Source organism: Manis pentadactyla, chromosome 4 (genome assembly GCF_030020395.1).
Source record: "Manis pentadactyla isolate mManPen7 chromosome 4, mManPen7.hap1, whole genome shotgun sequence".
NCBI classification, from domain to species: Eukaryota; Metazoa; Chordata; class Mammalia; order Pholidota; family Manidae; genus Manis; species Manis pentadactyla.
In genome coordinates, this window is record NC_080022.1 from 10,910,463 (window position 1) to 10,922,935 (window position 12,473).

Genomic DNA, 12,473 nt, shown 5'->3' on the forward strand with positions numbered 1-12,473 from the left:
AACCTCTGTCTCCAGGTTCATCTCCTATGGTCTGAACGTGGATCAAATAGTCCCAAAGAACATCACATGCACCATTAGCCTGAGGGCCAGATCGAAGAAGAGTGTGAGAGCACAGACTCCAGGCAGCCTGGGTTCAGAGGCAGACCCTGTCATTTACCGTCTGGATAAGCTTGAGCAAGTCACGTAGCTTTTCTGTGTCTCAGCTGTAAAGTTGGGGAACTAAAGTATAAAGTGGGTTCGTAAGGAGATAGAGATCCCCTCGTGTGGTTACAGGGGTGATTAAATGAGACAGTACGTGTGCAGTGTGTAGAATAGTGCCTAGCACTGTATGAATGTTGGCTCTATTGCTGTCATTTATTTACCCTAGGGGTGAATGGGTTTCCTTGGAACCCGAGTCACATGCCCCCCGCCCCCCACTTGCTGCGGGTTTCAGTGCAGGTAGTTAGCCAGAGGGTTGGGGCATCTGTGCCTGGCCTCTGGCACTGCTTCTTGGCTGCTTGCAAAAGCTTCAGAGGGATTCTCTTAGGATCCCTTTGTTGCAAGAAAAGGAAGCTCATCAAACTAGTTTAAGGGAAAAAGGAAACTCACTGGAAAAAAAGGAATATGCTCGGCCCTACGAACTGGAAAGCCGACAGCAATCCACACAGCCCCTCTCCCACTCCTTCAGCAGCTCCAACACCAGAAGGTGTGCAATGGCCCTACATGGCGGCCTCCCTGTACCAGAGGGCACCTGTTCCAGGGACCTGCTAGAGGCTACCAACGCCAGAGTGGCTTCTCCCTCCTGTTGGCAGAGCCTCCATTTGGTTCAGGTGTCAGTACCAATCCAAATGACTCCAAGTGAATCCCAAGAGCTACCCCGATCTTGAGAATCCTTGCCAGTGATAGGCTTAGGAGTGGGCATGAGACCCATTTCCAGCAAGGGAGATTCCCAAGAAGTTTATGGGGAGCTTCTGGGAAAGGTTTCATCATTGATGGAGAAAGGACCCACAGGAAGGGTGACAGGCTCAGAGCCTGAGGGGGCTATGAGTAACAAGACTGAGCCAATCAGAAGGGCTCACCGATTACGAAGTCCTTGTGTATATCCTTGTCTAAGGAGTCTGGACTGATTCAGAGGGCGATGGGGAAGCACCGTTTCTGGGTTTCACACTGCTGACTATGCAACGTGGAGAACAGATTCAAGGGGGAGCAGGAACCACTTAGGAGGTAGCAGGATGAACTGCACTGGTTCTGAGACCTAGAGAAGGCTCTAGGGATGGGGCACAAAGGAATATGGGGAGATGAGGAGAGAGAATTGCTGGCTGGCTGTGCTCAGGGGTCTCAGGGGTCTGTACCCTAATGCCATGAAGTCCTCACTAGCTCCATTCCGGGCTGTCTGATCCACCTACACAGGCCCAGTTACATTGGTAACTCAGGTAGAATGTATTTCTTGAATGAAAAATTTTTGGGAAATTGGATGAAAATTATTTCATTTAAACAAATAGTCCAGTTATCCAATTTTGCTTTGCTCTCTGAGCACAATTTCTCTGCCACGCAGACGTGATTCACCCTTCACAGAGACTGCGCCAGTATGTCACCAGTGATACCTGTACACAGCACATCCCTCCCCGGTGACTAACGTGAACCGCTACAGCTGAAAACCGGGAGGCAAGTACACATAAGTACGTAGGCGATTTATGCCAACTGTTTACGTTGGCAAGAGTCACACTGCGGAGACATTGCTCAGTTCCTCAAGGGTTTAGAAATGAGCAAAGAGTAGGTGGGAAGAGGAGGTCACCTGCTCAGAACAGAGCAAAGGAAGAGTGGCAGGTGGGGGCAGATGAGAGCAAGAAAGGGAGAGACCAGGTAAGGGGGAGACAAAGGAGGGTGTGTGCTTCTGGTGGACAATACAGGGGGCTCCTGGCTTCCTTTTCTTTTTTCTTTATCATTAATTTAACACATTCTTATTTTTAAAGATTACCTCCCTCTTTCACACACACACATACACACCTTTTCTTGATTTCTAAGGGTAACCACAGGTTTGATTCTTTCTATACAATTTCTCTGCATAATCACACACATATTTGGCTACATCTCTTTAAAAGCCCTGGGGCATCATAATTCTTAGTCTGTTGCCTCTCTCATTTAGTGCTGCATGTTGGAGATTCTTCCCTGCCAGAGAGTTCTACCTCTTTTCTCATGACCTCATAGTATTCCCCCCATGAGCCCACACCATAATTTGTTTAGCATATCTCCCCCTGGTGGCATTTTTCACCGTCAACAAACAATCAGCAATGAAAATCCTTGGACACATGCTCGTGAGCACCCTTGTGAGTTCTGCATGAAGCTGTATTCCTCTAAGTAGACTTTCCAGTTTTACTTCATAATTGATAGAGGTCTAGTTACCAAGCAGACAGTCTCATATTTTAAATCAGTTACATGCCTACTCAGCAAGAGCAAAAAAAAAAATGCATGTCAGGGGAATGCTTGATCCCTCCTCTTAGAATCCAGACTTTCAGAATTGGACAGGCTAATGCCTGGAGCAACTCATGTGCAAATGACACTGGACCATTTATAAGATGCTTTGTCATATTCTGTTTCACCCCATCCTTGTATTGGTCCTGGGAAGTAGCTATTATTAGCATCACTTTTTTTACGGTGAGGAAATTGAGGCTCAGAAAGGACAAGACATCTGCCTAAGGTCACACAGCGGCCAGAGTATTCAGAAACCAAAGTGGCAAAGGACTCAGAAACCAAAAGACAGATCGAATGAAATCCTACCTTCTTTCTATATCCATGATGCAGAGTCTATCATGGTGCCTCTTATGAAAAGGAATTTATGGTGGACAGTTAGCTGAAAAGGTGGGTGAAATAAACATCTGCCTACATGGCTGAGTTTGCAGGATGTGTTGGTTTCTTATTGCTCTTGTGACAAATTACCACAAAGGTCATGGTTTAGAACAACACAGGTTTATGATCTTACAATTCTGGAAGCCAGAAGTTCAAAGTCTGTCTCACTAGCTGCAATTAAGATATCAGCAAAGCTGTGCTCCTTCTGAAGCATCTAGGGGAGAAGCCATGCCTGACCTCCAGGTTCTAGAAGCTGCCCACAGGCCTTGGCTCATGGCACCATCCAGCAACCACTTCACTCTGATCTCTGCTTTTTCCACTGTCACATCTCCTCTGACTCTGACCCTCCCTTCTCCCTCTTACGGGGACCCCTGTGACTACATTGGATCCACCAGGGTAATTCAGGATAACTTTCCTTGTCAAGATCCTTAATTTAATCATAACCGCAACTTTCCCTTTGCCATGTAAAGTAACATATTCCCAGGCTCTGGGAATTAGGAATGTGAACATCATTGGGCAGCATTACTCTGCCTACCACACAGAGTTCCCAGCATAGTGGTTCAGAGCAAGAGTTTAACCTTGGTTCAAATCCTGACTCTATGTGCCGTCAGATCCAGGTATGTAACTTCTCTGAGTCTCAGTTAGCCTCACCTGAAAAACTGGAATAGAATTTTCCTTCTCAGGCTGTTGTGAGGATTAAATAATACAATGTCTGCACCGTATCTGAAACAGGACCGGGTAAATGGCAGCTGTTATCTTCCCTGCTGCCTATTATGATAACATATAACAAAAACTCCATATTCAAGATTTATTTTTTTGGCTCTCCCTAAGGACACATCTCAGGCCCCTGTCAGCTGACACTTAGTGAGATAAGTTGGCACTTGTAAGTCAGTCTCCTCCCTGGGACCTAGAGAAACTCCCAGGAAGAGTCGGAAAAACTGACCTCATAGAGGGAAAGGGCGCCGAAGGGGAGGCGAACAAGGAGAAACGTGCTTCCTCTGCCAGGTTTTGAGTTTTACGTGTAGCTCGGCTTTGCACGGGAATTTCTCCAGCACCTCCCCATATCAGCCAGGGCGAGCCTGCCTAAAAGGAACACTCTGAAGTCAATTCTCTGAGATAGATGAGACCTGCCCGGGTGGGTCTGCAGCAGAGCAGGGCGGATCTGGAGTTGGATCCTGGCGTGGAGAAGTACTGAGACGCTTCGACTCCAGGTAGGAGCTGGAGTAGCCGTCTGAAATGATTCTCCCCAGCCCAGGCCGCTCCAAAGTTGGTCTTGAGGAGGGAAATGGAAACCAGATTCCTAGTCTTATCTGAGATCTATGTGACTGTTTCCCATCACTCCTTTGGAGCCTGGAACGTTCCCAAATTTACTGTCTGAATTTTGCAATGGAACACACAGCTCTCCAATGGGAGCGTGTCATCACAGGTACCTGTCTGCACAAAGGGTTGTCCGTATTCACTAAAATAATGATTACTACTTGGGGCTTTCATTCATTCAACAAATATTTATTAAGCACCCGCTGGGGACAAAGCAAAGCAGGAGGGGACAGGGGTCCTTGTGCTCAAGGAGGGTAGGAAGCAGATTCATAAAGAATTACAGCACTGTGCAGCAAGTGGGACAAAGGTGACTTCTCTTCCTGAAGAGACAGGAGAAAACAGGAGAAGTGGGAACCTGCCCAGGGTCGGGTGTGTGCAGATGAAGAAGTATTCTATATCAGGGAGAGCACAGACTCTGCAGCCAACCAGCTTGCGTCTAGCTCCTACACGTCCCAGCTGTGTGACCTTGGGCAAATGACACCACCTCCTTAAGCCTCAGCTTTGTCTTCTGTAAAGTGGGTGTAACCAATAACTGTTTCCAGCGTTAGGGGGATTAAATGGGATGGGAAGTGGGAGGCAACCTGGAGATTGGTCCATAGTAAGAGAGTGAGGAATAGCAGTTATCCTTATGCTGGTGGAGACCCATCACTGTTTCCCCAAATGCCTTCCCCACCCCAAATCACAGAACTGCCCCAACTTTGCCTTTTTGTGGACACCAGGGTCCTGTTGAACTGTTGTTGTGCCAGTAAAGAAGCAACAATGGCAAAAAAACACCCACATGGACAACTCTGTAAGTGCACATACGTGGGGACCATGTGTACACATTAAGTTGCTGTTTGGAGGTGAACTGGATTGACAATTCCACCAGCGGTGAGGGGGTTTCTAATTTCCGTCCTGGAAATGGCAGATTCTCAGGAGGAGGCGCCTTCTGTGCTCAGCTCCAGTCTCTGACACTCCGCCAGCTGTCTATCAGCTTTTCTCAGGGTTTGAACTTCAAAGGGCTGGACACTCACCCGAGAAGGGAACCCCAGCCTGACCTTTCTTGGAATTCAAAACAATCTAAAATTGAGAGAGCAGGCAGGCTACTTTCTCCAGGGTTTTTGTGGTCTGGCTGAGATCAATCAACTGAATTTGGGCGCCAGAGCGGCAGGGTTCCAGAGCAAACCTCCAGGCAAAGGCCGTAGGTAAGAGGCACCCTCACTGGCTCAAGTTAGCCTTCCCAGAGCCAAGCCTTGGGCAGCAGCTCCGGGGCTGTGACCAGAGGCGGGCCACCTGCCTGCAACCCAGTCGGCCAGAGGGCGACAACCGGTGCTTCGTTGGGAAAGTTCTCCGCAAATCTGGGAATGGGCCCCCAGCAGGAGAGACTCTAGGGCCAGGGCGCCCCCATCCCTTTGCGTGGGCGAGGGCACCCGGAATGGGCTCCACCCCAGCGGAGGCCCGGCCGTGCGAACCGGAGGGTGCGCAGGAGACCCGGCAGGAGGTGTGGGGCTGGGTCAAGAGCAAGAACTGACTCGCTTTTTAAAATCTCGCTTCCTCCTTTCCTACCTCCGCCCACCAGTCACCAAGCAGGGCACCAGCCCTGGGCGGTGCAGGCGGGCCCCAGCGCCCCGAGTGCGCCCAAGGGTGGAGAGGGAGGCGGCGGCCTCCCCAGGAAGTGGAGAGAGGCCAGTGCACCGGGCGGCCAGGTGAGTGCCCGGCCAGGTGAAGGGGCCGCGGTTGGCTCAGGAGTGCTAAGCCACTACTCTCACGCCTGGGGTGAGAAGGCGTGGAGTCACCCAGTTCCACTTAACCCATAAATACCCGGGACTCTCGGCCCGGGACACCTCCCCCATTAAGCCTCAGCACCCCCGCAGCCCCCGAACCCCCACTTTCAATACCTCGGCCCTGGCGGAGGGGGTGGGGAGGGGTCCAGGGCTCGGTTCCCTCCCAGACCCGAACGAGGCCACCTCCGTGGGGCGGGGGACTGGGGAGCGCTAGGGCCCAGCGTCCCCACCGCGCACTCCGATCAGGCGACGCGAGCGAGCGGGTGCCCGCCCTCCGCAGCTCGGATCCCGCGCCCCGGGCCACGGGGTGGCGCCGAGGGCCGAGAGGGAGGGTCGGCTGGTGGGCGGTGCCTCTCGGAGCCCGTGTCCTCCCGGGGCCGGCGCCGCGCTCCGCCCCTCGCCGTCCTCCCTCCCGCACGCCGGCGCTCCGAGGCCGCGCTTCCTACATGCCATCCCGGTCCCGGGCCGGGCGGTTCGCTCACTCCGCCACCGCCTCCCTCGGTGGAGACTTTCCCGTGCCCCCAGCCCCGGGTCACAAGCGCTGGAGGAAGCAGTCCGCGCGGCCGGGGTCGTGGAGCCCCCATTACCCGGCCGGCCGTCCAAGACCAAGCCGGACCCTCCGCCGCCCCGGTGAGTCTGCGCCGCCGCGCCCCGCGGAGGGACTGTCGGCTCCCGGTGGGGCCGTGGGGGCGGGGGAGTCGAGGGCTGTCTGGGTCTGTCGGTCCGTCCGTCCCAGGACTTCCTGCCCCAGGTCGGCCGCCGGGAGGACTCAGCACCCGCACCCTCTGGAGCCTCACCCCGCCAGTACGGGACACCCCCGCCTCCCGTGCATCGCGCCGGGCCAGCTAGCTGTTGGCGGGGACAGGTGCGATCCGCCTGCGGGGTTTTGAACCCTTGGCCTCGACTTAGAGTAGAACTTCCCAGTAGGTGCCCGGAAACCGCTCTGGCTCGGCCAGCATGAGCCCCTCCCCCCCCGCCCCCACCCATCCCTTATTCCCTTCGGCAAATATAAATTTAGGTGTAGATTCGTGTGTCTTTGTTTTTACGTACCAGAAGCAAAAGGGTGGGGAATTGAGCTGGGGTAGAGTGGGGTGAAACTCAGTTTCTTTACTGTAAAACGGGGATAACTTCCTGGGGGAGGTGGAGCGCTCATGCCTAGCACGTAGCAAGTACTCAAAATCCAGATCAGATTTCTAGTCTGTTCCCTGACGGGAGTTGTGTATCCGGGAGCACCAAGTCTGATTAAGAGGATGGTCATTTATAGACAGAAATCTTTCCTAACCGAGGGCTGGGGGGACCTGGAAGTTCCTGAGCCTCCCCCAACCCCTCTAGGGCCCCCCCTGGCCGGTGGCAGCCGTTCGGTACCTGTGCAACGCTCGCGGGAGCACTTGAGGCCCGAGCCGGCCCTACCCAGCTGGGTTGGTGGTCCTGGCGCTGGGAACCTAGGTGCGGTGGGCGCGGGGTGGGCGGGTCCGGAGCCAACCTGGACGCGAGGCTGGGGAGGGATTGCCCTCCAGGGCTGGCTTCTGGCTTTGGTTTTGCGCGAGTGCTTCCAGGGTGACTTCTAGGTGGATGGCTTCAGAGCCCTTGGCTCTGGGACCTGCGGACACTTGCACGCTTGGAGACTTGTCACACAGGATCTCGATCTAAGTTGATAGGGCCACAGGGAATTGGGAGGGAACCCCCTTTCCTCCAAATATTTCCCTCCCCAGGTTGCCAGAGGTACCGCCTGGAACTTTGAGAAAAGGCAGAAGAGAGAGGAAGAGGAGGAGGCTGGGGTGCATCCTCAGGATGTCCTGAGCTGGCAGAGGTTGGATGACTAGGGCCTCGGTGGCATCAGGCAGGGCTGGCCTGCCCCAGCAATAGTACAGGGCCAAGGGGCCTCCCGGAGCGCTCAGCCTAGAGAATAGTAAATGACAAGAGTCCCAGAGAGGTGGTGATTTAGTCAGGCCCCAACACTCCCTGGCTGCAGGACCTCCACCTCGGGGGAAGTGCCTAGCACATAGCAGGTACTCTGTGTAGGGAGTTGTGTTGAGGGCGTTGGGGACAGCAAAAGAAAGAAAATAACTCAGGCCAAGAGGTCCTGCTAAGAAAAGAATGCTGGAATATTAACCAGTGTATTGGTGTCTGGGGCGGGGGGACGACGGGACAGCACAGGCAAAAGGTATGGAGGTGTAAAGGTCTGGGGGTTTCTGTGGGAGGGGATGCTACTCAGGTAGTGGCGGGTGGGTTTGTGGGAGCTGGAGAAAGTGAAGGGAGTGGAAGGTCTAGAATGTGCTGGACTGGGTAAGAGGGCCAGTTCCTTGCAGGTGGGACTTTATCATATAGCCCATCGTGGAACCCTTTAACAGATGTTGTCTGAGTGCCTGAGTGGTCCAGGTCCTGTTCTAGGGGCTCCCAATAGGTGATGAAGAAAGACACAAATTCCACTCGAGTTCTTTTAGGCAGGGAAGTCATTTGATCCTATTGATAACAAAAGGAAGAAATTCTGGTTGCCTGGAAGTTGGATGGGAGTTTGGGGGAGGCTACTAGAGGAGAGAAGGCTGGCCCACAGGCTGGGGGCAATGGGAATGAAAAGGGGGGCTGCATTGGAGTGTCTCACAGGAAGCAGAGGTTAACATGTGGTCCTAACACAAAACCACTGGTCCAGGGTGAGATTTGTGGATTTGCTGTGAGCCCTAACTGCCGGCCTGTCTTCTGCCAGAGAGAGGGGGCAAGTGCCTGGGCTTTCTAGCTCCAGAAGTCGCAGGCCCAAAAGTTTCTCTGTGTGAGGAATGGCAATGCTGGAGGAAGAGCCAACAGCATGGCTCCTGTTGACATTGGCGCTGAGCAGCCTGCCCCTTCTGGGGCTCCTGTTCAGTGGGCCATGGCTCTGGTAAGTGTTCTCATCCCTCCCTCTGAGCGGCTGGCAGTAAACCCCTGAGAGCTCTTGGGCTGGAAGAGGCTGGAGTGTGAGGGGCTTTGGCTCTTTGCTTCTCTTCCCCCAACTCCAAATGCAGGTGGAATTCCAGAGACTGGGAAGGGTTTTCTCCCTAAGTGTGGGAAATCTTCCAGAAGCTCAGATGCCTTCTGACTGGGGATGTGCTGAAGGGAATGGGATCTGTCTGCGTCTGACTGCTGGCTTTTGCTTTCACTTTTGTTGTGTCTGCTCTGAAACTTGGAGGAGTCCTTCCTGCAATTGACAGCAGTAAGAGTACCCTTGTGTTACCAGTCTCCCCTTGCTTGGAGGTGGACCACACACAGTCTTTCACCTGCCACTGGAGGGCCTGTGGTGGCAGGGACCACTCTCATTTGACAAATGAAACTCAGAGAAGGGGAAGGGACTTACCCAAGGGCACGCTGCGCAGCAGAAGTGGGACTGGATCCCAGCCTCCTGCCCCTGCAGCATCCTCAGCATTATCCTGGGAGGCCTGGGCACATTCAGGTCAGAGACTTGTTTGAGGCCCCAGGTTGGTCCAGGTTTGGTGATTTCTCAATGTCTCTCTCTTGTCAGCTACTGCATAGTCTTGCTCCTCTCCAGCCCAGATAGGTGGCCCAGCCCCGCCTGGCGGCATTTCTTTCTCCCACCTCCCAGACTGGGCCCTTCATGCAGCACTGCCCTTCCCAGGAGCTCTGACTCCCCACAGAAACAGGTAACTTTGTATTTTCCAGAGTCAGGCCAGACTGCCCCGCCCCTCCCAGAATGCCACACACTGGCCAGAGGTGGCTCTGAGGGTCCCTGCTGAGCTCTCCCCCTTGCTGAGGCCTCAAGCTGATTCTCAACTCCTCCCTCCCCTGAGCCCGAACCTGCATCTCAAGACATCTGGGACCGCCTGCCTTCTATGCAGTGTTGTTACTAGGGCTAAGCAGCCAAGTCTCCTCATTCTCTTGTGCCCTAGATTTAACAGACTAGCAGCCCTTTGACCTGAATGCTCGTCCCTTTCACTCTTAAAATAGTGGAGCCAGAAGGAACCTTGGCCATTAGAAAGTCCATACTGCTTGTTTTACAAGTGGGGAAACTGAGGCCCAGGGAAGGGAGGAAGTTTGCCTGAGCTCAGACCTAGGGCTAGAACCCAGATTTCCCATTCTGTCTTGAATGATTGTGAGAATGGTTTAAAAAAAAAATTAAGAACCAGAGTCCTCTCCTCTCAGGAGCCCCTTCCTCTCTACACTCCCCACGGGCAGGTATTTTGGAGGCATCCTCAGTGACATGTCCCGAAGGAGTAAATGCCGAGGGCCCTGGAAGACGAGGGGGCACATCAAGGAGTATATATCTTGACCTTTTCGGGTCCTATCTTTTCCACCTGGCATTAACGCCAGAGAGTAAAGTCATGATTAAACTGACTTGCCACTCCCTGAACCATGCTTTATAATGCACCTCTGGATGGGCAGGCTTTTGAACTTGTTTTCTCCCCCTGAATAAAGAAGGAGCAGAGGTTCATTGTAGAAACCTAGAAGGAAGCATCCCAGTGTGCTGGCAGCCACAGTTGTTATTGTGGGGTTTATTGAGATTTTTTGCTTGCTTGCTTGCTTGCTCTGATATTTCATATCCTGATTTTTTAGTTCATTATCATAACATGTATTTTCCCTGTATGACAAGTTTCCACAACGGTTTTGCCCTGCTGGTCTCATGGGCTTCTACCGTCTGTTGGCTAGAAGGTACTCAGGAGGCCAGCTATCTGGGTTGGCCCATCAGAACACTCCAGTGCCCCAAATCCTGTAACACTATGCAAATTATTCCCCACCGTGGGACTTCAGGAGGCCCTTTCTCTGCATCACGGTGCCTGTTTAGAAAAGGGCTATATTTACAACATCAAAGCAAAAACCGATCGTCAGTGAGCCTCTTAGAAGTGGAGGAGGTCAGCCATCTAGGTGGGATGGGTGTGAGCCAAAGATGAAAGGAGGGAGGGAGAAAGCTTCGTTTCTTCTGATTTTTTGCTGTGTTGGTTTTAACCCAGCCAAGTGCTTCCAGCCCACCATTATCAGCCCTTGCCCCAGAGCTTCATGGGAGCAGGTATCTGGTGGCAAGTGCAGATCCCCAGGAAAATCAGTATTTGGCTTGCTTGTCTCTAAGCTCTACGTCTTGGAGAGAAGACGTTTCAATGGAACGATGAACCCAGAATCTGTTACCTACTCAGATGACCCAAGTTGGTCACTCCAACTTTGGGACAGGCTCTTGGGGCGTCTTTCATCCTGTAAGAGGATCACAGCTTTGTTAATGGCCACATTTGTTAATATAACACATTTGTTAATGCCATATAAATTGTTGGTACTAGAAGCAGTCTCGGAGGTTCCCTAGGTTAATATTTACAGACTGTGGACAGTGACTTATTAGTGGGTTTTAAAATCAGTTAAGTGGTTTTCCACTGTTTTTTTTTATATGAAATAGAAGAAAGTAGACTAGAAAACAAAGTGCATCTCCTGTCATGAGAATTATTCTTTAGTAAAACTTTAATCTCAGTTATCCATATATAGGTACCAGCTGAGTCACCAGATAAATATATTTCCAAATGTCTGGTAAGAGCCTTGGGCAGTGGGCTCTGGTTCTCTGGCTTTTTTTTAATTGAGGTGTGATTGACATATAATATTATGTTAGTTTCAGGTACACAACACAGCGATTTGACATTTGTACACATGGCAAAACAGCCCAAGAAGTCTCCTTACCATCTGTCATCTTATAAAGTTAATGCAGTGTTATTGATTATATTCCCCATGCTATCTCCCTGATTTATGTATTTTATAATTGGAATTTTATTCTTAATCCCCTGTTCTCTCCCCCTATAACTCCCATCCTCTTTGTTCTGTGCATCTGTGAGTCTGGGTTTGTTTATTTTTGTTTTTTAGATTCCACATATAAATGAAATCATGATATTTGTCTTTCTCTGTCTTATTTATTTCATGAGCATAACCCCCTCAGAGTCCATCGTGTTGTCACGGATAGTAAGATTTCATTCTTTTTTATGGCTGAGTAATATTCCATAATATATAATATCACTATATATATATATAATCTTCTTTATCCATTCATCCATTGATGGGCCCTTAGGTTTTTTATCTTGGCTATTGTAAATGATGCTTCAGTGAACATAGGGGTGTATGTATCTTTTTGTATTAGTGTTTCATTTTCTTCCAATAAAAACCCAGTAATGGAATTGCTGGATCATAGGCTAGCTTTATTTTTCATTTTTTGAGGAACCTCGATAGTGTTTCTCGTAATGGTTGCGGCCTAGTGTACACAGGTTCCTTTTTCTCTACACCCTCGCCAACACTTGTTATTTCTTGTCTTTTTGATACTAGCTAGCCATTCTAACAGGGGTGAGGCGATAGCTCATTGGCGTTTTGATTTGCATTTCCCTGATGATTAGTGATGTGGAGCATCTTCTCATGTACTTATTGGCCATCTGTATGTCTTCTTTGGGAAGATGTCTATTCAGATCCTCTCCCCATTTTTTAATTCAATTTTTAAAAATTATTGATTTATATGAGTTTTCTGTATATTTTGGTTATTAATCCCTTATCAGATATATGACTTGCAAATATCTTCTCCCGTTCAGGAGGCTGCCTTTTTGTTTTCTTGGTGATTTCCTT

At 51.0% G+C, this 12,473-nt stretch overlaps 1 protein-coding gene across 5 annotated transcripts in view; it reads left to right on the forward strand.

Annotated features, from left to right (window-relative positions):
* The first annotated feature begins 5,698 nt into the window (after positions 1 to 5,698).
* The window catches only part of TMEM51 (transmembrane protein 51), a 50,922-nt gene continuing 44,147 nt past the window's right edge, over positions 5,699 to 12,473 (forward strand). For 3 of the 5 annotated variants that reach the window (XM_036914296.2, XM_036914298.2, XM_036914300.2), the window contains exon 1: positions 6,320 to 6,536. The gene's annotated coding sequence lies outside the window, so the exon portion shown is untranslated. Of the gene's footprint in view, positions 5,829 to 6,319; positions 6,537 to 12,473 lie in introns of those variants that run through there. The other 2 variants (XM_036914297.2, XM_036914299.2) reach the window with 1 other exon arrangement.